The following is a 21,247-nucleotide window of genomic DNA, read 5'->3' on the forward strand; positions in this document are numbered from 1 at the left end:
AGTGAGACTCAGAAGCTTGAAAGAAAGGACTTCTTCCAGAGGATTGTTGAGAAAGTGGATGGGGAGGGGGGTTCTAAATGGTCCTTTCGAAGAGACATAGTGAGAGTGTGAGATTTGTCCGGATTGAAAGACATGTTCCACGTGTTGGACCAGTTTGTGATTTTACCCAGATCTGCAGTGAGCGAAGAAGCTGCTGCTTGCCGGTCTGAGGGATGACCGATGGTACGGCAGAGGGTGGAGTCATCAGCAAACAGATATAGAGGATTTTCCAGAGAGTCAGAGAGATCATGGATGAAAACCAGAAAAAGAACAGGGCCCAGAACGCTACCTTGAGGAACTCCAGCCTGGACAGGAAGAGTGGATGAAAGAACTCCATTTAGGGCCACACGTTGACTGCGACAGGAGAGGAAGTCTATGAGCCATGAGTGGAGATGGCCTTGGATACCATGGGAAGAGAGTTTGGTGAGTAGTGCAGGGTGCCAGACTGTGTCAAAAGTACGTGATATGTCCAGGGATACGGCTCGGATTTCCTGTCTGGCATTGAGGACCTCCATCCATTGATGGGAGAGCAGAAGCAGCATATCCAGGGTGGAGTGACCTGGTCTGAAACCAAATTGATGATTGGAAATCAAGTCATTGGAGAAGAGGAAGGATTTGATGTCTGAAGCGATGATGGATTCCATAACCTTGCTGATGATTGGGAGAAGGCTGATTGGTCTGTAGTTGCAGGGGTCTGTTTTTGCACCTTTTTTGTGCAGGGCAGTAATGTTTGCAGATTTCCAAGCAGATGGCAGGTGACCTTGATCAAATGAGAGGGTGAATAGAACAGAGAGAGGGTGAGCAAGAGCAGAAGAGCAGGCTTTGAGGACACGTGGGCTGATGCCGTCTGGACCCGTTGCAGAATCTGAGTCGAGGTTTGACAGCAAGCTCTCCACCTTGTCAGGAGAAAAGGACACAGAGTTCAGGGACAGTTGGGTGCGACTGGGTACGGTGGGTAGAGAAAGTGATGGGTTTAGTACACAAGATTTAGCTGCAAACACCGAGTTTAGGCATTCAGCTTTTTCACGTGCGGTATCAGCAGTGCGGCCATTTGAGGTAAGGGAGGGGATGGAGGGGGAACATACACCAGAAACAGATTTGATTAGATGCCACCAGGATTTTGAGGAGGGAGAGAGGTTTGAGAGTTCAGACTTGAGATGAGAAAGATGTTGTTTTCTGGCTCTCCTGAGGGTAGATACACACTTGTTCTGAGCTTTATGGAAGGAACTGAGATTGCCCTCAGTTGGGTTTGCTTTCCATGAGGCAAAGGCAAGTTGTTTCAGGACAACTGCCTCACCACAAGCTTCAGTGAACTAAGGGCGGGAGGAAGGGTAGGATGACTGAAGACGAGAAGGGATAAATCTGTGCATGAGGGAGAGCAAGTTTCTTTGAAAGAATTCCCAGGATGAGTTGATGTTGGAGAAAGTAGAGATCGGAGACCAGTCTATAAGTTTAAGGGCTGCTTGGACACCCTGCCAGTCGGCTTGAGTGAAATGCCAGACTCGACGGCGGTGAGGTGGTTCTCTGATAATAGCCAGAGAGATGTCCACTTTGACAAGGACGTTGTCAGACGAACCGATTGGATCGGAGGAAGAGCAGCAGATATTGTCAGGGAAGTTTGTCAAAATCAGATCCAGAAGAGATGGAGTACCATTGGTTGAGATCCAGGTAGGGAAGTTGACTGATTGAGTCAGTCCCAATGAGTCGCAGAAAGCTTTTGCTGAGGTTCCGTGACAGGTGAGAGAGGTACCCACACCTAGCCAACTGGCATGATGACAATTGAAGTCACCACATATGAGGAAGAGAGAGTTTGGATGAGAAGATAGAAGATGGTGCATGTTTTCGGATAGTGAGGTGAAGATGGAGTCATCACTGTTAGGTGGACGGTACAGTACACATATAAACATGAGGTTGAAGTGGAGGGAAAGCCGTAGCCAGAGGTATTCCTGGGGGTGTGGGGGAGTGAGAGCAGTGCATGGAGAGTGAGGAATAGCGTCTTTGATGAAGAGAGCAACTCCTCCACCAGGACGAGGCTCAGGTCTGTCAAACCGGAGGAGGGAGTAACCAGGGAGAGATACTTGGGAGTCAGACACGTCTTGGGGGAGGAAAGTTTCTGTTAGGCAGATTATGTCTGGTTTGTCAGTGGCAACCTGTATGGAAAGATCTGAAAGGTTTGAGCGAAGGCCCCAGATATTTGAGGTCCACACTTTTAATGAAGAGGGAGGGGAGGAGGCTTTGGGTGCAGGGGGTGGGGGAGGGGGTGAGGGTAGGACAAGGGATGAGCGGGGAGGTAAGGAGGGTTGTTGAAAGAGTGTGGGGATTGCAGAATAGCTAGTGGAGGGGGACGGATGAGGAAGAGAAAAGGCTCTCTGGTACTGGGGAGATGGGGGACAAGAGAGGGGGAAGAAGGCAGTTGAGGATTTGAGGAGGTGGAGTGAAGAGAAGGAGGTGGAGTGAAGAGAAGGAGGTGAGAGGGCAGTAGAAGGAGCCAGCTTTGTGGATGAGAGGGGGGGGCACTTTGAGAAGGATGAGTGAAGGGGATGAATGGAGGGAGAAAGGTGAGGGGGGAGTTTTTGTGAGAGGTGAGAAGGAGGCTTGGAGGGAGAAGAGTGGGATGGTTTCTTTGAGAGTGAGAGTGAGGGGTGAGAGGGGTGAGTTGGCACTGAAGTTGGAAAAAAAAAGAATGGTTGATGGAAAGCGAACATTCATAGCAAACTGGGGTTTTTTAAGTTTTAAGTCAGAGATGCGATTTAACACAATTCTTGATGGATGCAATAAAGGCGAATCCAGAGAATGGAGAGAAGAAACGCTGTAACAGTTGGATTTTTTAGGCAAGGTATGAAGGAAAGGTCGAATTGAGAGCAGTCTGTTTAAATAGTAGCAGAGTCGTGCATTATAATACAGTAAAGAGTACCACATGTGTGAAAGAGGAAGATGAAGCATTATAAGAGATCATTTTTATTATTATTATTATTATTATTATTATTATTATTATTAATGTTTGAGAGAGTTTTCAACAGATTAGGTCATGGAAGTGTTGTCGAAAAAATCGAGGAAGAAGAAGAAGAGGAGAAGAGGAAGAAGAAGAAGAATCGAGAGTCGTGAGTGAGGAAGGAGAAAGATCGCGTTTTTTTTTTTATTTAAGATAAGAAATAGAGTGATTAATTGGGAGGGATGGGGAATGTTAAGAAAGTGGGGAAGATGGAAATTGAAGGTAATGAGGAGAAAAAAGAAAACACGATCGTAACGTTAGGCCTCAAGCCTCAAAGGTGGGCCTCAAGCGTTCGGTATGACAAAGTTGACAAAATAGCACGATTTTTGAAACAAAACCGAACTAGGAACACACAGTAACATGTAAGTGAGAGAATAAACAGTTAAAACGGGACAGATAACGACCGGAAACTTAACTTTGAGATCGTCAGCAGGGAGCCCTGGGGGAGACGCGTTGACGTTCCAAACCCGGAACCGGAGTTGGCATTCAACGTATTAAAGATTGTTAAAAAACATCCAGAACTTTAGCGCTCCTGAAGCAGTCTTATACATCACCCTTATACACTGTAATAAGACGACGTTGAGTCGCAGTTTTGGAGATGGAGGCATTATTGATCACCATAGATGTACATAGCCATAGGGAAGCTTCTTCTTCTTCTCCATCCCCAATACTGTACTATCTCAGATGCCACGCCCTCTAATGATATGTATAAAATCGATATATTGCATGGTTCTTGCAAGTACTATGAAGCATTATACATTGTTCAAATATATAATTCAATTTAAATAAAGTTTTAAAGAGGTTTAAAGGCATATAAATAAATAAAAATTATGTGTTCTACCACCATTTTCTTCATCGTCTATGACATCACCTTATCTAACATGTTACATTAGTTATTCGTGTCCGTTTTATGTGTCCATTATGACGTCCTTAAAAACAGTAAGCTTTCTTTTTGGAATGATTTTCAATTTTGTTCGACTGTCAGGCAGGCAGACAGAGGAAAAATATTCTCACACTCCTCTCTGCGTATGTGCGGTCGGGTTAATTTGAAACCAAGGTATACGTTAAAACGACAGACTTGTCTTATTCTTCATGTTCAAAATATAACATTCAATTTAAATAAGTTGTTACTTCATCACAAACTGACAATCAGAAACTGATAAGACAGATGGACGGACGGACAGACGGACATGAACCAATTGCTCGACCCCGCTTTCCGCTTCATGGTGGGGTAATTAAGTCATCCAGCAAACTGATCATTAGATTTAAGTTTGCAACCTTTGTTCAAAGACTTTCAGTATTGGCTACTGTTATTAACAACACTGGCAAGGTTTGTTCAACTTTGTGCTAATCCTCATATTCTGTCACAGAGTGTCGGTGCTGCTGAAGCAGCTTCCTAAGCAAGGTCTATACTGGGTGGTTTGCCATTGCATTCCTAATAGTGGTTCAGGCAGGAATTTGTAATTTGGCCATAGTGCCGCCAATAGCTCACCCACTCTTCGTGAAGGACCTCATGGGGATCTTTAACGTCCACAAACTAATGTCGATAGATGGGACACCCAGTTCAATGTCCATCGGAGGGACGGCACACACATTGATGATTCACCCAGTCTATGAAACACTGAGATGACAGTTTATAGCTGGGCCGAGATTGAAACCCAAGCGAGACAGCTAAGAAGCGAGTGTGCGTACCTCGAGACCATCCAGTCAGCCCAGGTCATACCTTAATGTCACGTTAATAAACAAACTGTAATTCCATGATGTATTTATATGTTTAACATGTATCTCGTTTGGTATCGTGCAATTCTTCTGGTTGAATATTGAGTCTTGCCTGCATGTGGAGCTTTCAAACGCTGCACGGGAAGCAGCCGCTGGAAACGGGTGACAGTCGAACGTGCGAACATACAAACGCACAGACAGACACCACGGCATGTCTTTAAGAGACCATGATCGCCAGTCACACCAGAACTTCCTGCGTCGTGTTACGCCCAGCATCGTGTTACCATACGCAAAAGCCCGAGTGCGAGCGGGTACCATAATGGTGGTTATGCAACAGACCTTAGTCAGTCGGCCGAGCAGAACCAACGTCACATAACCGCATCCGAGATCGATCTTAGATAACGAATCTGAGCAGGCCAAATGCCTCAGTAGTCTTATGCCACCATCTGAACTGACAGAATAAGTCAGGACAGTTTTTTGAAGAAATGGCCTTTCATGGCAGTAAGAAAAATGCAAGTATTTCCAGGGAGAAAAAAAGACAATGAAATGACAAATACGGACAAGAATTATCACAGCACCTATACATTCCCAATTATCTCCGAGGCGACAGACCCACCTTTGGAACCTTATCAATGACGTAACATGCTACAGTACACTGTGCTGGCATCACGCATCCGATGTGGAAGGGAGAGATGGGGACAGAGTAATATATGGGGACAGGACGGACCCCGTGCACAACTTATACTTGTTGACTGGCTCCCATGTCCTGACTGAAACTGGGACCCTCCACATACCGCTCTCCCCTCCTGCTCCTTGCTTAGCTGTGGCACCAGTGTTTCCCCATGGAGCAGTGATGTCACCTACAGCACATATTTAATGCATCTCCTGGCAGGATGCCCAGGTGCCATGGATGAAGCAGAGGATGAAGCGGAGCTATCGGATGTGGGAATGTGAAAGTGAAAATATACAAGGGCCGAAGGTGAAGATATAAAGATGAGAGTGAAAGGGTGGAGGTGGACGATGCAGGAAAGAATGAATGACGAAGATTAATGGTGTGATGCGAAATCAATCAACACAGCATGAAGGAGATTGAAAGAAAGAAATGAGAGCAAACAAGCAAAGCAAAAGGAATAAGAGAGAGAAGGATGCAAAGAGGGAAAGACAAGAGGACGCTCGCGCTTGGCCGATTAATAATAATCGAGCTCCAGAATCCGTGACCCTTTCAAGCTTCCATTCTCTCTGGTTCTCACAGTCTTTTGACACCCCCTTTCCTTTACACCCTTCTCTCCCAGAGGCTCCACGCACAGCCTTTTATCGAGCCTCAAATCCCCCCAATGCTCTGCTTCGTCCCCCTCCTCTCATCCGTGAGAGGAGTTATCTTCAAGCTGAGTCTTGGCCTGATATCCTTTTGCAGGTGCTCACGAAACCTGCTCAAAGAGGTTTTTGAGGCACCCGTGAAGAGCTCCTGAGCTTCAGGTTTTAGCTCAATGTTTTGTCACAGGTGTTAATGAAACGGTTTTGGAGGCTGCGAGTGAAAGGTGTTCAGGTGTGAGGAAAATATGTGGTAGATGGTTTTTAGAAAAGAATGTGGAATGAGAAAAATGATATTTGGAATTTCCAACTCCCCAGTCGCAATGCATATCTATCAACATGGACTTTAGACAGTTAAACTCAACAATATAACTATATGTCCATAAATTAACTCCCATGCTCTTCTCGACAAATAGGCTCATAAAGCAACCAAGAAAAGTTACACATGGCAATGCATTGGCTGTTTCAAACCCTACCCTGGGTTTTTCTACAGCTGCAGACATTCACAAGTAGCACATACATGAGAATCCCCATGCGACACTTCCCCCTCAGGTTAAATCCCCCAGAATTGGCACGTTTCATTCGGACTTGTAACACCCTCCCACCCCACCACTCCCCTCTCCCCTTCACACCCGGTACAACGCTATATGATGCACATTTACATGGACAATGTTCATCCCCAAACTCAGAGGCCTACAAAATTTATTTATCATCTAAATCTTTCTCGTGCACACCTCGAGTATAGCAACCAGTTTTCAACTCATTCAGTCCAGCGGTTCAGGAGTACATACAAGTCAAACAAATAAACAAAAACCCAGAAACAAACACAAACAAACACTTCTTGAATTACAGAAGGTGGAAACACAGGTTGAAGAATGGTCCATACATGCTTGTCCACTTCCCTTAAGTTGTGTCATTGGTAGTTCACAGAGTTATCTCTCAAGATTGGTGTATTGAGTTTAGTTGATGCTATCTCATGTACACTTTATCTTCCCATTCATTTGGTCAGTGTTCATATCACGGATGGTATGTTGGACAGAGTAGAATATTTTCGAAGTAAATTTTTGAAATGTTTTAAATGTTTTTGAAATACCTATAGTGGGACAACTTAGCTAAATATAGCATAACAATTGTGCATTTTGGGAGGAAAGCACCAAATTTGGCACACTAGTATCCTAACATATTACGAACAGATTTGGATATTGGGCCATCTCAAATTCAGCCGCTGATGGCTGTAGCAGACATTTTCCACTGCCATCAAAAATTTTGAGATGGCCCAATATCCAAATCTGTTCATAATATGTTAGGATACTAGTGTGCCAAATTTGTTGCTTTCCTCACAAAATGCACAATTGTTATGCTAAGTTGCCCCACTACTATGACAGATAAAATATTCAAGTTATTAACCATGATTATCATATATATATATATATATATATATATATATATATATATATATATATATATATATATATATATATATGAAAGTTTGTTTATGTGTTTGTTTGTTTATTATGCATTCGGCCGCTGCAGAAACCAGTGCAAGAAAACTTTTTCATGACCTCCTCTTTCATCCGGAGGAAGGTCGAACACTGTGTTTGGATAAAAAACAAAAATTGAAATATTTTTAAAAATGTATTCAAATCAGATAATTGGCTTTCAGGCTTCAATTGGGTCTTGTGCTAATACAATCCCTGCACTTTTTTTTTTCCATGGGATAAATCGAGTCATAAGTTTTGTGAAGATCGTATGTTAAGGTTGTGGTGATTTGTTGTCAACAACACAAATTTAATTATTATTGTCTTTCACACGTGCCTGTTATTAAAAAGATTGCTTTGCACATGTTTATTATAACACCTCCATGTTCAGGCCCCGAGGGAGTATGTATTGAAGTTCCCCAGGCAACACCGGGTACTTCTGCTAGTCCACTATAATTGTCCAACTTTGTTTTTGTTGAACTTATGGGACATGCAAGAAAGCTCAAAGAAAGGGAAAGGGTTACTTCACTCATCAGAACAGTCTCATCAAGATTTTTCCATTATTAATGTGCACAAATATCTTTTGTTGAAGTGATAAATGCTTATGAATCATGGTTTCTTCTGATAAACTCATACGTACAATGATTGTTTTCAGGAAATGTGGAATCCATTGTATAATAAGTATGTCACACAGTGAAAATGGCCATATTGTGTAAACGAACTGATGTTCTCGAGGTTAGAGCCAAGACCGTGAGAATTAAGCACTGCAATCCATTCAAATCATTTCCTGCTTGAAACCGCACACGTGTGGACAGACAGAAGAGGCCGAGCACAAAACAGGACCAGTCATGCTCCAGTGAGAGTTACTTTTAACCCAATTCAAGATGCCCTTGATTGTGCAGCAGAGCAAAAAGATTCCTCCCTTCATCGCAAGACCGCAGATTCCGCCCCTCATTTTAAAGATTACTTCTCAGTGTTAGATTCTCCTAGTTATACCTCTGGGCTGGGGGCTGATCACCTTGTTTCATTCGGATCTGACTTTCTTTCAGGGTTTCCACAATTTACATATCAATATATTAATCCACTAAAAAAAAAATCACAGATTTTAGAATTGCCCCTGATGTATGAATATGTAGCTTATGATGCATTAATCTGTGTGACTGAGGATAATATTCTACCATTTTAACATGAAAAATGTTGGTCAAAGTGTGACACATTCGGCAAGAATTGTTTAGTTCAGCAGCTGTTCCTGAAAGTTATTTAATTCAGAGTATTTGAAGTCACATCATGATAGGGGGTGGGTGGGGGGGGGGGTCAAGGGTGCATGTTAAGCACTATTCTAACACTGTATTAAATATTAAGTGAAGTCGGTAGGTCTAATGTGAGATCCTTTTGAAGAATAGCTCGGCCTGTTTGTCCCTTGACCAGGGGTATTGCCATCAAGACAGTGGCTGTCGTGATGTTTCAAGAGGGATGACTGCACCTCTCTCCTCCCTGGGTGTAGCTCAGCAAGGAATTTGGATGTTGGCCAAGCAACTGTCGTACAATGGCCTACTTTTTTCGAAATACACTGCGATATCTTTAATCCTTACGATTCCATCTGATGAGATGAACGGCATCCTTCTTGAGGCAACACCCTGCTTCCGAATCAGTGTGACAGTTTATAGTCAGATCCTATTACATCAGAAATCAAACCAAATATGAACAACTCGTGCTTGTGCTGCATCTGAGCTATCCTGTGAGACTGTATAGTAAAATAAATAATTATATAAAAATGTATAATCTGGGTTGTCAGTGATTCCTTGATCAATAGTACAAGTCTAAGAGAAATCAATTAAGGTTGCTCGAGAACACTCCCATATATAATCCCCTCTACCAGTACACTGATGCTCATTTCACCAACCTCAGAAGGATGACAGACTGAGTCAACCCCACCTGGTGTTAAATTCAGCAGTCAACAGGGCTCAAACTCAGGACCCTAAGATCCCGAGCCGGCCACCCTAGCCGCTAAGCCAACACGAGGCTTTTAGTTGGACAGTTGCAGGTCAGCCTGAAGTTGATCATAAGATAGAGTGTGGCGACAAAGAACCATATCAGGTGAATTTAATGAACAATGATGTTTCTTTTCACTGATACGTCATTAACAACTTAACGATTTCCACATAAATCCTGTTGTCCAAGACAATCTGCAGAAACTCCCGAGAAAACAACTGCACCCAGTTTTCACTTTCTGGGCAAAACAGATAACAGACTTGGCCTGCAAAGGATTCTTTATCCAGCACGTCACGTCATGGGGAACAGCTTTGTTCCGTGCAACAAAGTCTACGCTGGATTTTTATGAGGTTGGCAGAAAGATTTGGTCTTGGCTCACAAGCTAGCAGTGCAGTCTTACCCGACTTTATGTGTAATTTGATAAATTGCCACATTGTGAGCACTACATTTTAAACCATACTGTACTTCAGAAGGAAGAATCGACAAATATATAAATTAATTGAGCCAGCTATGTACTCTACAAGTATGTGTGTATGCAATGGCAAACCACCCAGCATAACCCTTGCAAACAAACTGCTTCAGTATCGTACCAACACTCTGTTAAGAGCATAGTAAATCTCATATACAATATTTATATAAATATAATATATATAAATAAAATATATATAAATATATATATATATAAAAATATACTATATATATATATATATATATAAATAATATATATTATATATATATATATATATATATATATAATCTATAATACATATATATATATATAATCTATAATACATATATCTACAATATATATATATATATATATATATATAAATAATATTCATATACATTTATACATAAATTATACGTTACAATGAAACTCAGTTGAGTTCAAGTCTGTGGAAAACAGAATTGCCCACTATCAAATGTAGTATCAGAGTATCAGTCAGCCTTCAGGCTTATTGGCTTAAGAAACCTTTGTGCAATTCCAGCCCCCTAGTCCCACTGTTCTTGCATAGTGAATCAATCCGCAGGCATTTCCCAAAGGCTTCTAACGATTCCCAAAGGATTTGTTCCCTTCCAACAAGGGGATGGGGAGCTGACATTGTCCCAAAGGCTTCCAAAGCCTTCAAAGTGACTGATACCATGGAGCAGTGTAGCTGCTGACACTGCATTTTGTAGTGGGTGGGTTTGTGTTTTTCAAATACTGAAACAAAGCTGGAAGTTGTATTGAAACTTTAATATATTCTCTGGCTAAAATTGAGAAACCTTTTCTACATAATGGATGCCTAAACAAGGGCAGAGCGTGGCAGGCACCCTCTGTTAAGTGCTGCTATCTCACACACACACACACACACACACACACACACACACACACACACACACACACACACACACACACACACACACACACACACACACACACACACACACACACACACACACACACACACACACACACACACAACCAAACTGATTGAGAAAGCGATACAAAACTGGAATACCACATTGATAAGACAACACTGAGAAGAAAATATCGAAATACAGGGTGAAGATATGTCACGTGATCTTTCAAGGTGATAGACCTTCATCCCTCCTATTTTTCCTGGCCCTGAGCCCACTGAGGAACCTCGTTAATGAGCAAGGACGTGGATACACCCAAACGTCCAATAAGAGAACGTCCAAAGAGACAGGGAATGTGAAACGTCTACTGTACATGGATTATCTAAAACTTCTTGCAGCGAATGATGAAAACATGGCAGAACAACTGAAATTAGTGAAACGGTACTCCGACCACATTCAAATGGAATTTGGCCTCAATAAGTGTGCCAAGTGCACATTTGTACAAGGTAGACCAACAAAAACAGACAACATAAAATCGACGACGCAGGATCTCGACAACTCTCCTGAAAAGATCCCTCGGAACAAAACTTTGAGAACAAGAAAACTACACAGTTTGGTCGATGAATCGTGATCTCTTATTAAAATGGGGGTGGATACTTCGAAACCTGGGAGGACTCCGTTACACGGTCTGAAACCTGCATATGGAAATCACAAGCAAAACACACACACACACACACACACACACACCACGATCTCTCTCAGAACCAGCTAAGCAGGACTAATATTTCACTGGAGCCGATTTGGCAGGAATTTGTAATTTGTTCAGGGTGCCTACTCTTCGGAAAAGACACTGTCGGAAGGAACTTCAAACGGCCACCAACTAAAGCTTTTCCTTCTCTCATATAATTCAGCAATTGGAATGCTCATCTGTCAAAGTTGAAGTCTTGAAAATATCACCAAACCAGAAAGATTTCCCAATGATCCTTTCTTCACCCATGACAGTTACCAGATCTCCTGCGTCCTGTTTGTTTAAAGAACACACAACATACCCAGAGAATGTTGCCTCATGGGGGCAAAGGGGTGACTGCAGACAAGTCCCATTCATTATCCTCAGCCCTTCCAACACCCTCCCCATTATCGTCGTCCCCGTCTCTGGTCTCTCCAGTGGATTATGAGTGAATTTGTGTGGCCATTGGGGCAATAGTACGTTGTCATCTAATAGACACTTTTAAAATTATAGCGCGTTGCAACATTCACATCGTTGAAACAGAAACTTTGTACTTTGAGCAACTTCTACTACAGTTAGTTGCTTTTACTTTTACACTGCTGAGGATCTTACATACCCTTCGGTAGTCATAATTTTTTAGTTAATGGGGGTAAACTTGCCATTCTTACTCGGGCTGCTGCTCTACGTGCGACCCGTTTCCCTCCATGTCATACATTCAAATGGCTGCTTTTAGTTGCATTCGTATAATTGGGTTACTATAAAAGGTTGTGCTGCGGGCCTATTTAAAGAAGCAGAATACTATCCAATTATGTACTTCTTTTAACTTTGTACAAAGATCACAGTGTCTATCACCTGGCAGGAAGGTCCAAACATTCTTTCATCTAATCCTCGTTTCCATGAATTTTAGTTCCTTATATAATCCATGGAGCTGATTTGAGGTCACACGCTCAATCCGAAGGACTGGTCCCTTTAAAAAAAAAAAAAAAAATCTGCGATTAAATTAATTTTCATCAGAAATGATTCATATTTGTTGTAAATTCCCTGGGATTTTTAACTTTGGAAAAAAATTGAGCTTACACCAGTGGGTGTGGTGACTGTTGTATCATCTCACTGTAAATACCGGCTTAACGGTTTCAATTGCACTTGGAAACGCTCAGAGGTGACGGGCTGCTCTTTCAGTTGTCTTATCTGGGTTCCATTCCTGATCTAACAATAAAATGTCACCCAAGAACTTCACATGGATGGACCTTAAGCTGAGTATCAGATCTGCTCGTATTAGTTGGTGGAGATTGAAGATCCCAGGATAGCTTTCAGGAAGAGTAAGCGAGTATGTCGGCACCCAAAACAAATTACAAACTCAAAGCCCAGAATTGGAGGTCTGGCACTCCGGCCTCACCCACCGTGGGCAAATGTTCTGCGGCGGAACCTGAACCGACCCTTCAGGGATACGTATCATCACATTTCGTATTAAAGAGAGATGCCTGTGGTCAAAACAAAACAAGTTGGAGAGTTTATGATTCCGGCTCACGTACTTCTATTTCAACTCGGATGTTTCAATTGAATGGGAAAATAAAATTTAAAAAAAAATCAAAAAAAAAAACAATAATCGAGGAACATGGAAACAGATTTTGACGCGTGGAAGTTCTTTTTTACACAACTCGAAATGTAAACAGAAAAACGTAAAACGACATTGGCCATTGTTCTGTTGTTGTTTTGTGTGCAGCCTGTGGCTGGTGGTTGCATCAATTTCTGAAAGCATGGCTGTGCCACTGATGCAGTGCCCCTCTTAACAATAAGCTGGCACTTATTTTGCCAACCTCAGAAGGATGACAGGCTGAGTCAACCCACCTGGTGTTGTTTCAACAGCATGACAGGGGCTCAAACTCAAGACCCTCAGATCTTAAGCCAGCCAGCCAGCCAGCCACCTTAACTGTTAAGCAAACACCAGCCTTGCCATTGCCACCGAGTCAAAGATTATCCAATTTTTATTTTTTTCAGCCATGAAAGGAGGAGTGGTGGAACTGGTAAATTGCACATGAACCCAGCCCAAAGAAACTCCTTCACAGTTACACGAATTTCTGCGTCAAATCACAGAAATATTTTGCAGATGAGAAAGATTAGGTGTTTGGTTCATTTTCAGTAAACGACCATAAAACATGTAATCGACATTGTCTGGGGAGACAGCGGCAGCTCAGGTCCAGAGGACGTTCCTGTAAAACAAGATAACGGCTGGCAGCACATGATATCTTCAGGGTTAAACAGGATACCCATTTGATCAAGCTCAGGTGTTTGTGTATCAGATTGCTGCGTGCTAGGTGGGGCTGAAACAGGAACCTCCTTCATAATAACATCCGGAGTCAACAAAATCCTGGGCCCGCAAAGGCTGCAGCTTGGAGAGAAACCTTGCACTTTGAATTGGCATTCCATAAAGGGAACTCACAGAATTACAGCAGAAACATAAAACCAAAACAGCTCAGGTTCAAAACATTATATTTCATAAACAGAGGTGAAGTGAGAGGGTGATAACTTAACATGCCACCATTAAAGTGGTGAACAGGCAATGGACAAAGAAAAATAAGGACGATGGACAGAGGGGGCTGCAAATGGACAAATTGAGTCTGGTGAACAAAAACAGTGAAGATAGTGAGTGGGGAAGTGAGACAACATGAAATGGCAATGGGTTGCCATCTTGAACAACATGGAAACCAGCAGGCATTTCGTCTTACTGCTGAGAGACATCCATTGCCATTATGACTTGAGATTCTACTGCCTCCAGGGTGCAAGAGGGGATGCAACAACAGCTCAAAAGGTGGCAGCAGTTATGCCGTGGTATTGAGGATGAATGCTTTGTATGTACATGGCAGCTGAGATTGACCAAAGAAAGGCTTCACTCTACAAAAGTGCTTGTAGCTCCAATTGACATGACCTCGCTTTAGAGGCCAATGATCAGGCCAAGACAAGTTGATCATCCCAGTGATCTCACAGCTGGTACAGACGAGAGCTCAAAGGACTGCATTTCTGCCAGAGGTGGACAAAAATGAACATTTACTAAACTTGGAGACATTGTGGTTCGAGCATCCGTTTTGAGTCTGGGAGATCGGCGATTAAATTCTGACCATTGTGTCGAGGCATGCCAAAGACTTTAATGATGATACGTACTACTTCCTCGCTTGATGCTCAGGAATTAGAGGATAGAGCGTCGACAGGTTTGGACTCCCTTGGGGAGAGATTTCTTTCTAAAAGTGTCAGCTGACTATTAGCGAGAAAAGCAACAGCAGGAGATGGTGGTGCCACGACCCCACTTCCCCCTCTCACCCCACCCCCCCACCCCCAAGGTCAACGGTTGTGTTCGTTTGATGTCTGTCTGCATGTGCTTGTGCTCTTCCATGAACCTTCCAACCTGTCAGAAAAAAATATATATATAATTCAATGACTGACCTGAGATTCAACTGTCTCCAGCTTTCCAGCTAGGGTACAAGATGGGATGCAGCAACACCAGCCATGAGATGGAACAGTAACACCAGGGGGGTCATCTCCACAAAAATATTGTCGCGGATCCGAGTTTCGAGGCTTGCCACTGAGGTGGCCGGACCCAGTCGGCGAGTCCTCTCTGGCGTCCCAGATATGCGAGCTAAATGTGCGACTCGTTCTCCTCTCCCTCAGATCCTTCCTCCTCAAGCCCCCGTCGATGAGGTACGCCGTTCACCCTCCTCGTCCTTCGTGGCTGACAAGACCGAGAGGGCAGGACGACGCTCATGGAAGGAGTGTTCTTTTTTTCCACAGAAGCTCGACACCAACTGCTCGTGAAACCTTCCTTTCTTTTCCCCTCACACGTTTTTGTTCCTTCCCTCACAACCCTTCTGAGTCTTGTAGTCTTTTGCTCACAGGCGAACAGGTCCTGTACGTCTCCTTTCTGCGTCTGTCTTTTGCTTCTTCCCTTTCTGCTTTCTGAGCCGTCTGCTCAGGAGCGCTCTTCATCCCTGCTCGCATGAACTCGTCCCATGTGCTTCTTGGCTACTTCTTCACATCTAAATTTCTTCTCCTCCTCCCATTGGTCCGCAGCCGATGGGTTACGAAGCAATGCGCGGCTGGAAGGAACACGGAAAGGAACCGGGCCCGACCGAGGGATTGAAGGTAAGGCCGATGGGGGTGAAGGAGGGCTGATTGAAAGCAACAGAGGGATTAAACAGAAGGTTGGTGTGAAGGAATAAAGGTTGAAAGTGACAGAAGGGGAGGGGGGAAGACATTACACAAGAAAAATACAGCCCAGCTAATGCATGCCCCCGAACAGCCCTTTAAACAAGAGACCAAGGACTATCTATCCAAAGACTAATGAAAAAAATAACTGAACCTCGGGTCACCTACATGTCCCATGTATGCTCTCCCACTACCCGGGTAACTTTCCCAAAACCACAACAATATCTTAAACACCACCGTACCGTACTTATCAAGATTGAATGAAGTGGAGTTCCTGATAACGTCCAGCAATAGCACAGCCATCTTGAGATAACATCTTCCTCCAAATGTCAGATTCAACTTTTGGACAAACTTTCATCATAAATCCTACATAATGACTACTTTCAAAGGTTGCACTTCAAAAAGGATGCCCAACATAATGAAGAGAAGCATTTTAAGAGTTAAATGTCACTATGTGAGCAGAATACAACATCAAAAAACATTTGGTTTCACTAGGAGAGTGCGTATGACAGGCTGTCGTGGCTTGCAGCGATAGATGACGTACGTTTGGAGCTTTGAGCAACAATCGAAAGGCATTGCCCTCGGTGATGACGCACGCATACTGCACACGCTTGTCACACAGAGACAAGGTGCTGAGGAAGCACTTTTTCACTGAGCACGAGAAATCCTGTGGAACGAAAGGAATGTGGGAGCGTGTCATATCGGGTCAGAGTGGATTCTTGAACTCTGGGCAACTGGATTGAATCAATTCATACCAATGTCTGCGTCATGTCAAGAGAAGCACGCAAAGCTGGCGCGTGTGTGACACAAATGGCTTTGGATGAAAAATCTGTTATTTTTGTTCATCCAAAGTCCTAATCATCTACATCAACAACATACCATACTCTGCAGAACATCTTTGCTGTCGAAGCAGTGCTCTTGCCAAGAATTACACTGGGCAGTTTGTCGTTACCTTTGCAGCACTCGGTCAGGGTAGGAATTTGTAATTCGTTCAGGATGCCGGTGATAACTCACCGACTTTTCACAAAGGACACTGTGGAATATTTAACATCCACCAACTAATGCCAGCAGATGGGATGCCCGTCTAACGTCCGTCCGAGAGACCGTACGCGCATGCGTGGGACTGTGCGACTGACAAGTACATTGGAATTCTTCTGCGAGAAATATCCATCTACATATTACCAATACAAAGAGAGGTGGTAAATTGAAACAAAAATGAATGAGAAATGATTCACTGAGATGACGGTTTCCAGCTGCCTCGTGAATCCAACCCAAGCGACACAGCTTGTAAGCGAATGTGCGTACCACTAGGCCCTCCTGCCAACCCAAGATCCCACATTATTCATCCGATTACATTTTGGGTCTTTGAATACAAGACTTACCAGATCCTGAGACTGAAAAAAAAAGGTGTGTTGCTCTCAAAGTCATGAAACCTGCAGTAGAAGTATTGATGCACAGGTGCAAATCATGATGACTTCAACTAAGTTCAGGATGTCCACATAATAGTGCTTCTGAACCTTGGCTAAAGAATGAAAGTGTGGTTTTTGGGTGTTTGTTTTTTTTGTGGTTCACTCTGATCCTTCAAGAATGTCATTTAGTAATGGTCGTGGATACCGGCTGACGTGGAACCCAGCCCAATTTTGGATGCTTCACGTGATATATTGCAAGATGACATTTTTATAGGGGAATAATAATACCATGGATGTGCAGAGGCAATGTTCCCACTTTCACTCGAAAGTTGCGCAAATAACTCGGTTACGTGACAACGTACAGGTGGCTGTCTGTGACGTTTTGCCTTGATCGGTGTGCCTCAAGCTACAGTATTTCATGGGGAAGGTTCAAAGGTGTTGGAATTCAAACCCTTCCGTGAATGGCTCGGCATAACACCCGCCCAAAACGTAGCAATGGTGAAGGAGGTTGACATAAATTAAATGGGTGAAACATGGTAAAATAACACCAGGTGGGTTAACTCAACCTGTCATCCTTCAGAAGTCGGAAAAATGAGTATCAGCTTACTGGTAACGGGGCACTGCAGCAGTGGCACAGCCACGCCTCCAGAAAATGATGCAGGCAGCAGACACAAGCTGCGTAGGAAACAAAACGATGACATCGCAAACACATTATCCTCATGAAACAAGCCTCCACCCAGTCATTCTTTCAACACTCGGTCGGACAAACAGCAACCCAAACACAAAACGCCAAGTACATTGGAATTATTCTGCGAGAAATATCCATCTACATATTACTTACACAAAGAGAGGTGGTAAATTGGAACAAAAATGAAATTTGAGAAGAAGAGAAAGCAGCCATTGCTTGAGGGCAAAGGTCGGGTAGGGGAGTTTAGCCATGCAGGGGAAGTGGGGAATAGCAAGCAAGTTTGTAGGGGCAGTAGGTGGTGGAAATGTGTATTACTGCATACTTATGTACATCACACTCTTACTGGTGAGGGGTTAAAACAAAAAAAGTATTTCAAGTACATTGGACAATGACATCAGATCTCCACTGTATGTACGTATTGTCGAGAGTCGGAATGTCTGTAACGCAATAATCTGCGTCTATCTCGGAGAGAACCATGAACTCAACCAAATATTCCATCTTGTCTGAGTGAAATCAGATACATTTGATGGTGGCCAGATAAGAAAGGACGGGGCAAACAGATATGGGATCAGTGACTTCATCGTCGTCTCATGTGCACGTCCTTTTTCATTGGTTTCATAGCCAAGGGGAAGGGTGAACACCTTTTAACAATCATACCACCACCATCACAACATCTTGTATCTAAACAGGCGCACACAAAACCACTGCTGCGATTGGAAACGCACACGACACATCTGTTTCCTTGTTTCTCCGTTAAAATGCCAAATACAGTACTGACCAATTACTACTGGAAAGAAGCATCGGCCTCAGTGAAAACTTTTACTGCTCAATTACAGACACCCATACTTGGCTATGACAAAGCGTTAAAATTAGACCTCGTTTAACAAGTTTAAATTGGCTGGGTGTTGGTACCTCTCACCAGCCATGGCACTTCAGTAACGAATTTGTGGGACTGACAATCTGTGAACTTTCCAACTCAGATTTCTCCAAAAAAGGCAAATCCTCCCTTCTGAACTTGGTGATGACAATCTTCCCCACAAATGTCTCCTGCTCTTCATCTGCTCAAATTGGTTCATCTAATCACATGATTGTGAAAGTCAACATCTCTCTGGCTTTTCTCAGAGAGAGGCCTCAACGCCAGCGAGTTTGGTATTTCACTCAAGCAGATTGGAAGGGACTGCAAGTGGCCATCTCTTTTCAGGAATGGTCTCCCATATCTAGTGCCTCTGGTAACTCGGCCTGGGATTTCTTCCACAGAAACCTTCCCTCCTCCGCTCTCTCTCCTCTCTCCCCTCCAATTATCCTACCACTCTTCTCACCCATGGTGAGGCAGTTGCTCTGAAACAACTTACCTACTCTTCCTGGAAATCTAATCTGACCGAAAACAATCTCAGGGCATTCCAAAAAGTCTGCAACAAGTGTGTGTTCACTCAGGAGAGTTAGAAGACATCTGCCTAACCTCAAGAATGAACTTTCAAACTTGTCTGCCTCCAACAAAACTGGTCCCCTTAACTACAGAACTATCAGCTTCCTGCCAATCATCAGCAAGGTCATGGAATCCATCACCACAGTTGATATAAAATCTTTCCTTTTCTCCACTAACCTCATCTCAGATCACACCACCTTGGACATGCTGCTTCTCCTCATCCGACAATGGATGGAGACCCTCAATGTCAGACATGAGGTCACACCCCTCTCTCTGGACATATTTCATGCTTTTGATAGTCTTAGTCCATGGGCCCAGGCATATATCGGTACCATCTGAGGAAACCAAACTTTAGGGCTACTACGTTATTGGTAGGGACTATATGATTATTTCAATATGTGATAACTGTTCCAGAAGAGCAGCTTAGTGAATGTATTTTGCATTTTTACCATTCTGAGATATTGACGTTTTGGGGGGGGGGGGAAATAAACCAAGGACCCCTGGGAGGAAGTGGCAGAGCCGAAATCCACGCAGGAGGAAGCAGACACCCGAATGCTTCTGCATGCTCTGCATGTCTTGCCTTCAATAAGGACATCCCATGCCCCGTGTATCAGAAGTGTGGTACGCAAACCCGCACACGGTTCCGAGACATTGACAAGCTTGCAAGATCGATGGGAGACGGTGTCTGTGATGCCCTGGTTGGACTGCACGTGTTCTCCGGTTGTGATACATTCAGTGCCTTTGCAGGCCGGGAAAAGATGGGCGCCTTGAAGTCGGACAAGACCTACCAAGAGGCCTTCAGTCAGCTCGGTCATTCATGGGAAGTATCCACCGAGCTCTTTCAGAAGCTGCAAGAGGTCACCTGCCACATGTACATGCCGTCTACCAACACCACGAAAGTCAATGAACTCCGACATCAACTCTTCTGTGCCAGACGGGGAGAGATAGAGTCCAGTCAGCTTCCACCATGTGAAGACTGCCTCTTCATGTTAGTCCTCCGTGCAAACTACCAGGCTGATATTTGGAGGCGCTGTCTGCAATGCCAACCCTACGTTCCAAGTCCCAAGGGTTGAGGATGGACCACTGATGATAACGGGAAGCTGGCCATCGAGTGGATGCAGGGTTCTCCAGCACCGGATGCAGTGTTGCAACTGCTTTCCTGCAAGTGCGGATGGTCATGCAAACTCCCAGACTGCACGTGCCTTGCCAATAGCCTGAAGTGCACTGACATGTGCAAGTTGCGAACCTGCAGCAACCAGCCCGCTGATGTCGAGGAAGAGGTTGTATACCTCGAGGACTCTGATCCTGATAACAGTGATGAAGACTAGACTACCGATCCATGGTGTGAATGTTTTGGCACAATCACAAGGACATTCATCGCTACAAATATGCATGAGTAAAACATAGTACATAAACATGCCACAGTAGCGTGGTGAAATTTGGGTTATCCGTAAATTTCACATTTTGGACGCTTGTTGGAACTCGGGTAGGGGAAGGGCAATTCCTTTAACTGTGGTAAAAACTTGTAAAATGTTCATAAATGTTTTCCTCATACAACATGTGCATGTTGTAGGCTACTGCAGTTCAGTAGCACTACCCAGGGAACTTGTATGACAATATTATAAATTAAAATGTACTGAAAATCACTAATCAGCAACATTTTGATAGGCCCTATTGTTCACCCCTTTCTGCCATAAAACAAATTCTGCCTTCAGGAATGACAGAAAGGATTATTCGGATGGTATAAATAAAGCATTTCAGACATGTATTTGTGGTTTGCAGTTCATTCTAGCCCCATGTGGAAACAGCAATTGCATCATTAGTGAATGTTTGAGTTTGCCTTTTCGCTTTCATTATGCGGAGGGTGGGTACATTCCAGAGATGATAACTACCAATAAGCTGCCAGTCTGCAATGGTTATCACATCAA

The 21,247-nt window shown here is 43.6% G+C and overlaps 1 long non-coding RNA gene across 1 annotated transcript in view; it reads right to left on the reverse strand.

Moving 5' to 3' along the window:
- Positions 1 to 18,175, reverse strand: part of LOC147032442 (uncharacterized) — an 86,047-nt gene extending 67,872 nt beyond the window's left edge. Inside the window, exons 1-2 of the long non-coding RNA XR_015055163.1 lie at positions 18,047 to 18,175; positions 17,772 to 17,880 (exon numbers count right to left, since the gene is read on the reverse strand). This is a non-coding gene — a long non-coding RNA (uncharacterized LOC147032442). The remainder of the gene's footprint in view (positions 1 to 17,771; positions 17,881 to 18,046) is intronic.
- Positions 18,176 to 21,247: the final 3,072 nt, after the last annotated feature.

Source organism: Eptatretus burgeri, chromosome 2 (assembly GCF_056783735.1).
Source record: "Eptatretus burgeri isolate ZD-2024b chromosome 2, Ebu_testis_v1, whole genome shotgun sequence".
Classification (NCBI taxonomy): Eukaryota; Metazoa; Chordata; class Myxini; order Myxiniformes; family Myxinidae; genus Eptatretus; species Eptatretus burgeri.